Source organism: Canis lupus, chromosome 22 (assembly GCF_048164855.1).
Source record: "Canis lupus baileyi chromosome 22, mCanLup2.hap1, whole genome shotgun sequence".
Lineage (NCBI taxonomy): Eukaryota > Metazoa > Chordata > Mammalia > Carnivora > Canidae > Canis > Canis lupus.
In genome coordinates, this window is record NC_132859.1 from 23,525,616 (window position 1) to 23,540,007 (window position 14,392).

The 14,392-nt window shown below is 41.4% G+C and overlaps 1 protein-coding gene across 3 annotated transcripts in view; it reads left to right on the plus strand.

Annotated features, from left to right (window-relative positions):
- The window catches only part of CPNE4 (copine 4), a 665,006-nt gene that overhangs the window by 213,674 nt on the left and 436,940 nt on the right, over window positions 1-14,392 (plus strand). The window contains exon 1 of one of the 3 annotated variants that reach the window (XM_072792770.1): window positions 12,708-12,820. The exons of the other annotated variants lie outside the window; for them this stretch is intronic. The gene's annotated coding sequence lies outside the window, so the exon portion shown is untranslated. Of the gene's footprint in view, window positions 1-12,707; window positions 12,821-14,392 lie in introns of those variants that run through there. 3 annotated transcript variants of the gene reach the window in all.

Sequence of the window (14,392 nt, forward strand, 5' to 3'; positions counted from 1 at the left end):
CCACTTCTTTTTATTACTCAGCAGATAGAGCTCAGGATGGCTGTTGCTGTGATTAGATAACTTCTGATGTTTTCATTTCCCTTACTAAGCTATTTCTAGGTTAAATTCATCTTATTGGCCTATTTTTAAAGAAAGACTGATGGAGTTGCTCTAGCAGATCAGGGGGTCTGAGCTCAGAGTAGGTCAAAGGTACTCACATGTAGGGAAGTGGATCAAAATAGGAGGGTTGGCAAACACAGATAGGACACCTGAGTTAATGTGCATACTAATGGGGGCCAGAATCTCCTCATTTATCTCTGATGGGAAGATTCTGACAGCTTCACAAGATCAAACTCCAATCACATCAAAACTAGGTGATTTCCCTTGAGCATTATATAAAAGGAAGTATCAGTCTACAGCAGGAGTGGATGTTGAATCCTGGGCAGTTTTGAATGGTTGGGTGAGAAGAGCTTGCCTACAATGGAACCAAAGATCTGAATCCTTTGTTACTGTGTGAAAATTCTCATGACCATCAAACTTAGATCTTTCCTGTGAGTGGTCAGCTTCGTTTTTATCCTTCTGGACACACTCCTAGTATAATTTATTGGAAACAGGCACAGATGGGGACCAGTGAATTTCCCAGCATGAGACAACCACTTTACTAGAACTCCTAAGTATTTCTTTAAAAACCGTAGTTCTGAGGTTTGTGCATTGTTTTTTAATTGTACTTAAAAGACTTCCTGTTTATCTCTAGGTCTCTGATAGCAACATGGCATTTTGCTTGAATCATTGATTTTTTAAGGGGGATCCTGCTTTTAGAGGTTTTAATTAAAAGGTATCCTGTATTAAAGTGTTTCTTGACCTGCATGTGGATTTCTGATTAAAACATACCTCATTCCAGTTAGTAGGAAAAGAGGCATTATCTGTTTCCAAAGAAGTTTTAGGTAGTATTAAAAAACAAACAGGGATCCCTGGATGGCGCAGCAGTTTGGCGCCTGCCTTTGGCCCAGGGCGCGATCCTGGAGACCCAGGATTGAATCCCACATCGGGCTCCCGGTGCATGGAGCCTGCTTCTCCCTCTGCCTGTGTCTCTGCCTCTCTCTCTCTCTCTCTCTCTCTCTCTCTGTGACTATCATAAATAAATAAAAATAAGAATAAAATTAAAAAAAAAAAAAAAAAAAAAAAAACAAACAAAAAACAGATGCTTTGATTCTTCCTATCATCAGATGATTTGAGTCCACCATGACTGAAAACCTTATGATAAAGTGAGTATAAAAAAAAAAAAGAGGAAAAAGTGGGTTAATAGTGGAATCTTTATTTTCATCTGTGTTTGAGTCTTTTGGAACCCAACTGAATGTTTTCATATGGTTTGCACCAAGCCTTTTTCTGTATCCTGAAATATAACACTCTGGATCATTATGACCACCTTTATTCACATAAAGGATTTTTCCATTTAGAGGCAAATGTGTTGGAGGTGAACAGTCAGTGTGTGTCATTACACTTTCAGGGGGATCTGAATCCAGAACAAAGGATGAGAAGAGTACTTTGATAGCATCAACCTGATAGGTTGGGAAAAAGGCTCCACACTAATTGGAAAAGTCACTTCATGAGTCTTTGTATTTTTTAATCAGAGATATGGCCAGGAGATCTGTATTTCATTCATTTTGAAGAAGAAAAAAGGCTGGATTTGTTCTCTATCTTTGATCTTTCCATTTTTGCCTTGTTAATATTTTAAAACAAAACAAAAACCCCGTTGGATCTATACAGTCACCCAAAGTCATATTGCCCTGGCAACGGTAGCCGGTACACCAGAGTCACAAAATATCAAACAGAAAATTTTAAATGCATTTAAAGTAAAAATGTCACATGGTTCAAGACCATCCTATAGTGCATTAGAATTAACCTTCCAGTCTATAATAATAGAGTTGCATTTGATTCTGCCTTTCTCCTGATTGAGTGTAGATGATAACAGATTACAAGACTCTAATTTTTTTAGGATGTCCTAAGAATTCTTTAATGGCTTTTCTTTTGAGGGAAGCATGTTATGAAAATAAGTGGGCTGGAATCCATTCTTTGGATAAGGTGTTTTATGTGGAGGTTGGTGGTAAGTCCAAAATCAAGCTCAATAAATGGATCAGACATGATGTGCTGTCTTCTGTGTGATATTGGGAGTAGACAATACATAGAAGGCCTCAGCACTAAATTCGATTAGTGGATGTCTCCTAACGCTCGTGACTGCATAATAAAAACATCATAGTGCCTACGTCTACTTTCTGTCTTTTCTGCATAGGAATCTCATTTATGTGGGAGCTTTCTGTTTAGTCTATGAATTACTATATATATATATGATATATAGTGTATGTTTTTTCTAAGTTGGCAAAGCCTGGAAAGTCCTTTCTTTGGCTCTTGTATTCTTTGGAAAGCCTCTTGACAACCACTGGCTTTTACATCGGTAAATATTGAAGGCAAGTTTTGAAAAGTGGAAGAAAGTGGTAAGGATGCCTTATTTGGGAAGGTTTATTCCAGTCCTATGATTTTAGTTCACTCCTGGGGGCTGGGGGAGGAGCCAAGTTAGAGCTGGCCTGTGGTGGGCTCATTTCTAAACTGTGAGCAACAACTTTATCACTTTGAATCTATGCCTCTCAGAACTGGAAGAGAGTTTAGCAATAATCTGTTTGACGCTAGCTGTTTAATTTGACAGATGTGGAAACTGAACCTCTGAAAGGCGACTTGCTCAAGATGAGGAGACTCACTCAACAACCCTCTCCTCTCTTTATAGAGACTCAAATTCCCTGGAGATAATTACTGTGATGGTGCCAGTCTCTGGGGTCATGTGCACTGATAATCTTCCTGATAGTGGGGTGGGGGGACTTCCACCTCCATTGGAATGTTTGGAGGAGTAGGGTTGGGACTTACTACTTTGCTCTCTCGGAGCCAATGCAATATTTACCCAATAGATGTGATTAAATTTGTACAAAATCATTGTCTGCAGCCATTTCGGAATGTGCATGTTTTGTGAAGAGTTGTTCATGCACAGTCTTAGTTTGCTATTTTAAATGTCATAATTGAATCAATAAAGTAAGCAAAGAGATCTTATGAGTATTTACGCTTCCAGGAACTCACAGGGGAATCTTTTATTCTGTTCTAAATTGGAGGTCTATTCAAAAAGAACAAACTCTAAAATGTCGTTTTTCCATCTTTGGCTCGAAACATAATATTTCTAACTCTGTATTTCTTATTACTTAAAAAAACCAGACACATTTCTTCTCTTTGGATACATCAGGGGGAAAATAAAGTATTTCAGGTGAAGCCCAGAAACCTTCTCAGGTTTAGGGTGTAGTGACTAAAAGACCTTCCCGATCCAAGAGATTTCACATCTCTGCAGGACAATTCATTGCACTTTGAGGGAGAGGAGGAACAAATTAAGGTCGCAGGAGTCCAGGGTGAGGACCGCCTCTACTAGCTGTTGAGGCAAGGGGGAAGGGCTGGAGAGAGTCGGGATTCAAGTGGACGGTCGCTAGAGGGCGCCGGAGCACCAGCAGAGCCCACCTGGGACCATGAACCTGACTTCTAGGCTCAGGGATGGGGTTTCACTGAACCCCAAAGATGTGCTCAGGTATGAAGTATTGGTTTTCCCGGCGCCTCTGACTCTCCAGTCCAAATTGTCTCACTACAGGGAGAAGACTAAAGATTTTGCCTTCAGAAGGCCACCGGGGTGCTTCCAGGGCCTGTGTGGGTTGCCCAGTAGCTGGACAGCCTGCCTGCTCTTAGGATTCAGCATGACTGGCTGTGAGTCTGACTGCCTGCCCTCTGCTTCCTGACACTGGAGCCTCTTCCCAGTGGAAGAACTCTGGATTCAGAAATACCCAACTTGAACTTGGGGCTTGGAGTTTTCAAGCTGCTGACAGAGTAAATTACTTCACCTGCATTAGTGTTAGCATCTGGAAAAGGGGCTGGCGGTGGCTGTGAATGTAGAGTGTTGATAGGGTCCAGTATTTCAGTGGGCAGGCAAATGCTAGTTCCTGTGTCCCTTCTCTTAAAAGTTCCCCCAAAACTCCATTCTTTCTTTTCCATCGGAGGTTCTGTCTCCTGTCTCCATCTCCCACACTCTCTCCCCCTCAGCAGAAGGGTCTCATTTATTCATCTGTTGAATAATAATTAATCACAGCCTTTTTTAAAAAAAAAAAAAGATTTTGTTTATTTATTCATGATAGACACAGAGACAGAAGCAGGCTCCATGCAGGGAGCCCGATGTGGGACTTGATCCCGGGACTCCAGGATCATGCCTGGACTGAAGGCAGGCGCGAAACCGCTGAGCCACCCAGGGATTCCCCTTAATCACAGCCTTTATGCCAAAACCTGTGGTAGGCACTGGGGATAAACATGATGCTCCTATCTTGAAGTGGTGGGCCTGAGGGGTAGGCAGGTACGTGAGAACAGACATTAAAACCCATGGAGGGTAAGTGTAAAGAGAGAGATGAACAAATTATGTGGATTAAGAGATAAGGGAATCAGGGGCACCTGGTGGCTCAGTGGTTGAGCGTCTGCCTTTGGCTCAGTCGTGATCCTCGGGTCCTGGGATTGAATCCCATATCAGGGTCCCCACAGGGTGCTTGCTTCTCCCTCTGCCCATGTCTCTGCCTCTCTCTGTGTCTCTCATGAATAAATAAATAAAATCCTTTAAAAAAAGAGTTAAGGGAATCATTTGCTTTGTCTCAGAGAACTTGGAGAGTGGTCCCTCAAGTCCTTTATACTCAGGTATGTTTGCTTCTCCCTGGATATCAAGGAACCTGGTCTGGGGAGGGTGATTCTGAGGAATAGAAATATGGGGGTTGGCGGAAATCTCACTCAGTGTGCTCTTAGGTTTGTGTGTATGTTCAGCAGTGTTGAGAGAGGTTCTTACATCCAGTCAGCTTGTACCACCCCCCTGGGTATTTTCGCTTCATTTATATCATAAGATAAATGTCTATGTAATTGACATAATCCATTTAAACAGGAAAATGAGTTTTAAAGGAAACATGATAGAAGTATAACAATAACAACAACAAGGAACTCATCACTAAGTGGTGGGTTGGGATCAATCTAAATAAGAGTTCTGTTTTTAAAATATTGAAATATGTATTCAATATATAAAAATGAAAAATAGGGTTGCCTGGGTGGCTCAGCAGTTGAGTGTCTGACTTTGGCTTGGGGCGTGATCCCAGAGTCCAGGGATCGAGTCCCACATCGGGCTCCCTGCATGGAGCCTGCTTCTCCCTCTGCCTGTGCCTCTGCCTCTCTCTGTATCTCTCATGAATAAATAAATACAATCTTTAAAAAATAAAAAAAAGAAAAATAATAAGGGTAGTAGTAGAATGGTGAAAAGAAATGTTTTATCATTGTCTTTAAAGTGACAGACAAGCTTTTAAGTTATTTGGAGACCCTAGGGGCACAGGGTACTTGATTTGATGTCTTTGTTATATTTTGTACAGTTGTCTCAACTTGTAACTAAGAGACAAAAATTCCAGTGACAAAATGGAGAGAAGTCAGGGAGGTTTATATGTGAGATCTTGTTGATGTGACATCAGGGCTGGGCACAAATAGTTGCTTTGGTGCAGGGGGGCAGGATGGGCTAATAACATTCATTAAGGCTTATGGAAAATAAATGCTTCTTATGGAGTCAGAGAGGGTGAGAGCTGTACAATCCTATAAAATTAGGTACACCGCTTTCCCATTTTTCAGATGAAGAAACTGAGGCCCAGCATGGTAAAATCACTCTCACAATCTGTTTGCTGGTTGATTGAGGGCAAGACAGAGGTTTCTGCACTCTTTGTCCTGGCTCATGCTACACCTATCTTTTCTCCCCTTTTTGTGCTTCACGGGAGCAGGACTCTCTCTGTCTTGTTCACTGCCAAGCCCCAAATGGGGCCAGGCACATAGCCATTGCTCAAAAAGCTTTGGTTGACTGCATGAACAATGTCATTTCCTTCTTCCTCACACTTATTTCCGAGTGTACCAAGAAATCACTAGGTTGCAATGCAATTTGGTCAAGACAAATATTTGCCGAATTTTGTCAGGACACGGGCTTCAGCTTTGAAGGTAAAAAGACTGTTCGCATTCTGGTTTTGCCACTCCATTGCTGTTTGGCTTTGGGAAAATTACTAAATCTCTCTGAACCTTATTTCCTTGTTTATAAAAATGTACACCATACAAGGTAGCGAAGGACCTGCATCATAGGTGTGCACTAAGTGTTACCTTTTCCTAGTCTTCCACTCCTCCTCTCCATTCTTCTCTGAGAAGATTTAAAGGAAGATACAGTACTTTCTCAAAAGTGATTTTAATTTATTTCAGATAATACACATTTATCTTGCATAAAAGAATAAAATTATTGCACTGTATAAACATAAACATATAATTACTAAAAATACTAAATATAAAAATATCCTGTGGGTTAGATATTATTAGTCCCATTTGAGAAATAATTGGGTCAAGCCCAAAGCACTCACAACAGGGGAGGACTCAAGTCTAGGGTGCCCCCGCCCCAGTTCCAAAGCTAAGGTGCTTTGCTCAAATCCATGTGTCGAATGATCTTTGTTTCTTATCCATCCTTCTATAGCTGCCTCTCTCACGAAGGCTCCGATCCTCTTTTTCACATGCCCTTGTGGCCTGGCTGGGCTCTGGCTCCTGCTGTGTAGTATCACCATGTGTGGTCATGCCTACTGCCTGGTGTATTACAAGCTTTTCTGGGTAACCGTTGTATAGTGCATGTCTTGTGATAACTCCAGAGTGCCCAGAACCTTCTGGTACATAGATAACTCTCTGTCACCCTGTATGCATGCCCATTCCCTTAAACATGTATCCTGTATGAGGGCCAAGTTTGTGGGGGGCTACAGTGTATATTGAACTTACTCAAAATCAACTCTACACCCTCTCTCATTTATTAAAAATACTCTTACTGTACTTTGATGGTTCTATATCGTATAATCTAAATTAATGTTTGAAGTTGTACAGGTATATATTACTGTAGATATTGTACATGTAATATAATATACTTGATGAACAGTTGATGGGATTTTTTTGAGGATTATTTTGACATTGTGTGATTTTTACTTCATTCACTGAATCATAGTCCCTATCTAAAATGTGCTCCATTATATTTACAAGGCTATACTTTGTACTGTGTATATAGGTTGGTAGAATTTTTAGTGAAAAGCATAAATTTTTAGTCAGGCATTCTTGAATTTGAATCCCAGCTCTGCTTCATCTCTTGAAGTTCAATTTCCATAGATGTAAAATGAGTAATGATAGTGCCTATGCCCTAGGATAGCTGCGAGCCTCGAAGGATACAGCACACGTCTGTAGTATTCCCAAGCGCCCATCAGGTTGTAAGCACATGGAAATTACTCAAATTGTAACTAGTATTGGCTGGTGGCACCCCTCAAAGTTTAGAGCTTATGAGTAATTACCCTAATGGCAGTGGTTTGCTATATTGCAAGGGAGTTGTGAGAACTAGGAGTGTGTTTATGAAGGTCTGATAGAAATCAGTAATAAAATATATGCTTTCCGCAGCTACTACACAACCATTTACCTTTCTTCTCTCCCTCTTCTGTTTCCACTCACAAATTTTATGCCTAGCTACAAAAATGACTCAAGGGTTGTGCTGGGGTTTCTCTAAGATAAAACTTCATCTGTCTCTGCTGGTTCCAGCTTTCTTTCAGATGCAAATTGTGTTTAGCACTGGCCCCCAGATACACAGCCAGGATGCAAAATCAGTCACACTGCCTGCCCTGCAAGGCCCAGCAACAGATATTTATTGTATTTGACTTTATGTATCATCTACCGTTGTTCAAAAAGGATTCTAGGCAGCCAGCAATAGACATATTGGGTGCTCTCAGATATCAAAGTCCAAAGTGCTACTAGCATAAAATACTCTTTTCAGAGAGATACAATGCATGTCTCAAAGCTGTGGTTCTCACGCTTAGGACGAATCAAAATCTCCTACAAAACTTGTTACAACACAAGTAAATGTCTTTTGGCCTCTGCCAGGTTCTGATTCAGTGGGTCTAGCACTGGAGCCAGTTAATGTACATCTCTGACAATTTCCCGAGTGATGCTGATGCTGCTGGTTTGGGGACCACCGTTTGAGAACCAAGTCTTAAATATTCACTTTATATAGACAAACTGCATTTTCTATCCTGCGGAGTACAACTGAGAACAGCATTAGCAGGAAAGAAAGGGCTCTGATATTTACAGGGCTATGACATTTGCTATGTGCCAGGTATCTCAATGGTCACTTTATGCATATTATCTTATTTAATCCTCATACCTGTCCAGTCAATCAATTCATAACTATTTATTGAGACCCTATCATGTATCATGCCATGTGCTGTGCTAGGCTCAGGGGATATGGAGTGAACACACAGACATAACCCTGACCTTCTGGGTATCATGTTTCAACAGGGAAACTTGCTTGAGCAGAAAATTATAAGGGTAATTAGTCTGATCCATAGAAAATGGAAGACCAAAGAAGCTGAGTAACTTGGCTAAGGTTACACAGCTAATGGGAGACAGAGGAAACGAAACAAACTTGAAAATGATTTTACTCCAAAATGTGTACTCCTTCCACTAAGCCAGCGGTTCTTAGACTTTTTGGTCTTAGGACCCTTTATACTCTTCAAAAATTATTAAAGACCCCCCCCCCCCCAGGAGCTTTTGTTTGTTTTTAAAGATTTTATTTATTTATTTATTCATGAGAGACACAGAGGCAGAGACATAGACAGAGGGAGAAGCAGGCTTCTTCCAGGGAGCCCTATGCGGGACTTGATCCTGGGCTCAGGATTTTTTTTTTTAAAGACTTCATTTATTCGTGTGTGTGTGTGTGTGTGTGTGTGTGAGAGAGAGAGAGAGAGAGAGAGAGAGAGAGAGAGAGAAGCAGAGACACAGGCAGAGGGAGAAGCAGGCTCCATGCAGGGAGCCTGATGTGGGACTCGATCCTGGGTCTACAGGATCATGCCCTGGGCTGAAGGCGGCACTAAACCGCTGAGCCACCTGGGCTGCCCTGGGCCCAGGATTACGTCCTTAGCTGAAAGCAGGTGCTCAACTGCTGACACCCAGTTGTCCCAAGAGCTTTTGTTTGTTTAGGTTAAATCTGTCTACATTTACTATATTGGAAATTAAAATGGTTCACCTTTTGAGAACTGTTGCACTAAACCATGATGCAAGTAGTAGCATTTTTCTTAGATTCTCAATCTTAATTTGTTTTGATGACTTTTATAGCCAGCAAATATGAGATACATCTCATCTCCTCCTAAACTTTTTTTTTTTTTTAATATGGGGGACTCTCTTAAACTTTAGCCTGTATTTCTAGTGATGGCAACTTCCTAAAGAAAAGGCTGACCTTGGGGCACCTGGGTGGCTCAGCAGTTGAGCGCCTGTCTTTGGCTCAGGTCATTATCCCGGGGTCCTGGGACCGAGTCCCACATCAGGACTATCTGTTTAAGTCTCTGCCTCTTTTTGTGTGTCTCTCATGAATAGATAAAATAAAATCTTAAAAAAAAAAAAAAAAAGGCTGACCTGCTTGGGAATTGCTTTCTTAACATTTTTCTGTGTGTAAGTATGCATGTGTATGCGCATTTACGATAAGGCAAAGCAACAGTTAAACTGTGTCTATCCCAGAACAAACTGAGATATAGTTGCTTTATTACTCATCGAAGGATCTCTATCCCAGCCAAGGGAATTTAGAAAGCTACGGTTCATGAATGTTTGTGACATGTATTGCCTTCAGGGTTCCCCAGGGCATATGCCACCAAAAGGGAAGCCCAAGGAAACAGGCTAAGGGCTTGCTCCTGCTGCCTCATTACTGTGGGAGGAAGAGATGAACGATTAGACTCCAGAGCTGTGGCTTTTGTGTAGTGTTGGCAGCTAAGTTGTATTTAATTGTGGGTTAATGACTGAAATACTGCCTTTTCCCATCATTTTTATTCATTATCTAACTGGAATGAGAAGTCCTAGTAGATACCTTCCTTTGGTGTCTAATGGTCCGTGGTTGTTCAGACACTGATGCTCTGGCCGACTCTTAATGCTTTATGGCATCGTTAAGTTTTACTGAGTAAAATCAACCAAATCAGAGCTGACATAACTCAATGTGGTTTTCAACCGATGATCAATGAATTCAAATTTCTTTTTATTTTCATAGAAACCAATGAACTAAGGGAGACGCTGCAGCAAGCAGTGTTAGGGTGGTGATTTAGATGTAGCAGATCCTTGAATGAGAAGTTGGAAAGAGGATATCTTCCAGTCCTTTGACTGTTTGGTCTTTTTGACAATAAAAATCTAGATCACTGGTTCATGGAGAAACTTTAAAAATGTTTATCCAGATGTTTGGTGTCACAGAGGCACATCCCATGGCCAAAACAAACAAATAAAAAAATGAAATAAAAAAAATGTGCTGCTAGATGATTATTTGTCATCTTCCTTAAAAGCTGAAATTTGACACAAAGCATTTCTGTGGGTTGACCGGAGGCAGCATAGATTCCTTCACACTGCATCTCTTTGTAAAGGGCACATTCCGCTTGATAATTATAACTTTGTAAAGGAATTCCCTTTCTGGAAAGTGGCGGTTAGAGGAGGGTCAAGGGCATAAATGAGTGTACCAGCCAGTTGCATCTTCTTTTCACTTACATCAAACAGGAGTCTATGTAATATGTTCCATGAAGGCCATGTCCTGGGAACCCTTTCAGCCAAGTTTTTGATGCTATTTTTAAGTTGTGAGTTTTTGCCCCAAATTCTCAAATTCTGACTCAACGGGCTTGGGTGAGCAACACATACTCATTCTAAGTGATGAACCTTGTTGGTTTTGCAGATTGCTGGTGTCACTTTTGAGATCCCCTTTCTCTAAAGCAGACGCAAACAGGGAAGGATGCTGGCCCCCTGCTCCCCATCTGCCCTACCCAGGGAATGTACTCAGGGAAGATCGGACCTGCCCTTCTCTTCCTAAACTGGGGAGAAGAGATAATATCCAATTAGGGAGGCTCAGTGCTTGGTCATTTAGATGAAAACTTCTGTCGCTTTTTGCTTGGATGGGCAGGAGCAGTTCTATTTATGATTTCCATACCTTCCCTGTGTTTTATGGATGGTTATAATAGCTGAATATAAGGTTCATTCTCTAAACTCATTGTTCTGTGCTTTTTCCTTTATATATACTTTTTAACTTCTATGAATCTAAGGAAGGTGTGAGATTAAATAAGGCCTGATTGAAGCAAACTTGAGATCTACAGCCCAAAAACGTCATTGTCAAATGAGATTCACTAGAGGCAAGCGTCAGCAAAGTATAGCCTGTGGGCCAAATCCAGCATGCAGATTTTTTTTTTGTAAATAAAGTTTTATTGGAACATAGTGACACCTGTTATTGCTGAAAGTTACTTTCATACTACAATGCCGGAACTGGGTAGTTGTGACAGACTATATGGCCCACCCAGCCTGCTATCTTGCTTTTTGTAGAAAAAGTCTGCTAGTTCCTGCACTAGGAACATATTTCTATTTAGCCATCTCCAGAGGGGAAACATATGTAGACTTAAAAAAAAATCCAAGGGAGTATTATTCTGAAATTTGGACTATAGACCAAATATCTAATGATAGAATTTTGTTGCTGTGCATTGTAAAGATCTTGTACACAGTAGATGCTTGTAGGATGAATGACTGTGAATTTCTAGATGAATGGTTTATGATCTGGGTTCCATTTTCACCTTTATAAAATCAAAGTATCTGATTTGATCTCTAAGGATCCTTTTTGCAGGATTATTTTACATATTAGAGAGAGAGATGAGGCAAGACACCCTTGGTGCCTTGTACCCCAGTCTGCCAAAGTGACAGCCACAGCCTCTTGAGTCACCAGCAGTCATGTTCATTTAGCATCAGCTGGAATTATTACCCAGGGTCAAAAAGCATGACAGTCTACTGTCACAGTGTTATCGGGTGTTCTACGTGGAGAGAGACATGGGGATTTAACAGTTGAGAGCATCAAAATCATGCTAAATGCTTGCTCTGAGTCACTTTATGGAGATGGGCTTGAAGAACATGCTTATTGTTCATGCTCAGCAGCTCTTGGTATAATCTTGGGCACGTACCAGATGTGCCCGATGTCCCTCTGCTCAAACACCAAAATCATAGGTGGAAATCACATTCCCCCTGGCTTCCCAAATTGTCATATGGTGGGTTAGAGAGCTACTGATTACTTCATGGGGGATGGAGGAGGAAGAGGTGATGGTAATTTCCTGACTCTTACTGTCCTCCACCCCTGGCGGGGAGAGGAATAGGACATGTGTCATCCCAGGAGAAGGAGTCATGCTTGTGGCGTGATTTGGGAGGCCAACTCTTACTTCAGTGCATACATTGTGCCTCTCTCTCTCTTTTTAAAGATTTTATTTATTTATTTGACAGAGTACAAAAGAGCTCAAGCAGGGGGAGCAGCAGAGGGAGAGGGAGAAGCAGGCTCCCTGCTAAGCAGGGAGCCTGATGCAGGGCTCCATCCCAGAACCCTGGGATCATGACCTGAGCCTAAGGCAGACGCTTAACCGACTGAGCCACCTAGACACCCACATTGTGCCTCTCTTTAGGAACTGGAGTTCCCACTGTCCCCTTTCCTGAGGAAATAGCCAGGATTTCCATGTGCTCGGTTCCATAGATTAGACTAAGGTGTTATCATTTATTCATTCATTCATTTGGGAGAGTGACATGCTGCCTTTGCTGAGATGGAGCAGAGTCTCAGCCTCTGCATCCACATCCCAGGCTGCACCCGGTTCCTTTTAGACACTCTAGCATCCAGAGCACTGGGCTCAGAGCAGCCTGCCTGCCTCCCCTCCTGGTAAGTGACTTACTCACTGGCAGGTCGGACAGCTGAGAGCAAGCAGGATTGTAAGCAGCCCTGGGGCCGGGGAGGGGAAAACCAGCGCACAAGCTCTTGGCTTTCACGTGCAGGTCCCAGACCACTTTCTCTTGCTCTGGAAGAGGAGGGGAGGAGGACCAGATAGGGCAGACACTGGCATTATGCAGTTTGGGCCATGTTGTGACTCTGGTACCCTGAAGCTCCACGGGTGGAAGTGTGTTGCAGGGGAAGACTGCTCGATCCTTCTGGCCGAGGAGCAGCAGAATTTGTTCCTTTCTAGGATGTTAGTTTCTGAGAGCTCTTCTATGTATTAGGATACATAGAACTTCTGAAAGCCATTAGTTTTGGGACTGGAAGCAGAATGACTGTTTTTTGATCGGCTGAAGTATGGCTAATATTGCAGTTCGGTAAAGTGTCAGGATTATGTCAAGCAAGAGCATTGAGGCAAATTTTCCTGAGCCATGAGTTTCGTTTCGTTTCGTTTTTTCTTTTCTTTTCTTTTCTTTTCTTTTCTTTTCTTTTCTTTTCTTTTCTTTTCTTTTCTTTTCTTTTCTTTTCTTTTCTTCTTTCCTTTCCTTTCCTTTCCTTTTTTCTTTTTTCTTTTCTTTTCTTTTCTTTCTTTCTTTTTTTTTTTTTTTTGAGCCATGAGTTTCATCCTGGTCAGCTCTCATTCTGTTTTTAAAAGTAAGTGAACAAATGATATGCATGTGATCGTAAACGTTCCTCATTCTTTTAAATGTGTATTTTCATGGGTCCCCATTACTGTTGTCTTCTCTCATCAAATCTGTTTTTCAGATGTATGGTTACAGATTGATGCAATATCATGTCTTTTATTTTGAATCAAATTTATTTAAATCCTTCATCCAAAACAAGAGCTATCTGAGTCGATACCTAGGGCTTAGATTTCATGTGCTATCAGAGCAAAGTCTTAAAGTTAGAAGTTCCTTTGGGTAAGAGATGGCACTGTTTCTGCAGCTTGGAAATGAAGATGGTAATATTCAGCTTCACAAAATTGGACATAATTTAAAACTTTAACATACTTTCCTGCTTGCTTTATTTGTAAATGTTGATCCTGGCACGGAGAACCTCAGAGCTTTTCTTCTTTTCTTGTTTCACATCTCCTTAGGAACGTGCAAAAGGAAAGGTAATAAAGGACAATCTTTTCAAGATAAAACATGATTCATAAAGGTGACAGCCACGCCATATGTGAGCAGTGATTAACAGCTGCAGAGTCTGCTAACGGCTTTTTAAAAATAAAGTGATAAAGCAGATTTTCCCATTATTTTGTGTTTCGGTGCTTGCTCAAGTGCGTCGCTCTGATTTTTTCTCAGCTTCATTTTATTCTGTAGCAGTCGAATTACCCTTTGTGTCCCTGCAGTGCTATATTAGGGCTTAGTTCAATATTTCGCATATACCCCTGATTATTCTTCCAGTGATATTTTAAGTTTCAAGACGATGTGGTGTATTCCAACTGTAACCTCCCCTAAAACCAGCTCATTTTATTTCTGTAGAGTGCATTTGGGTGGCCAGAAGGGAGAGCATTTCAAGCCT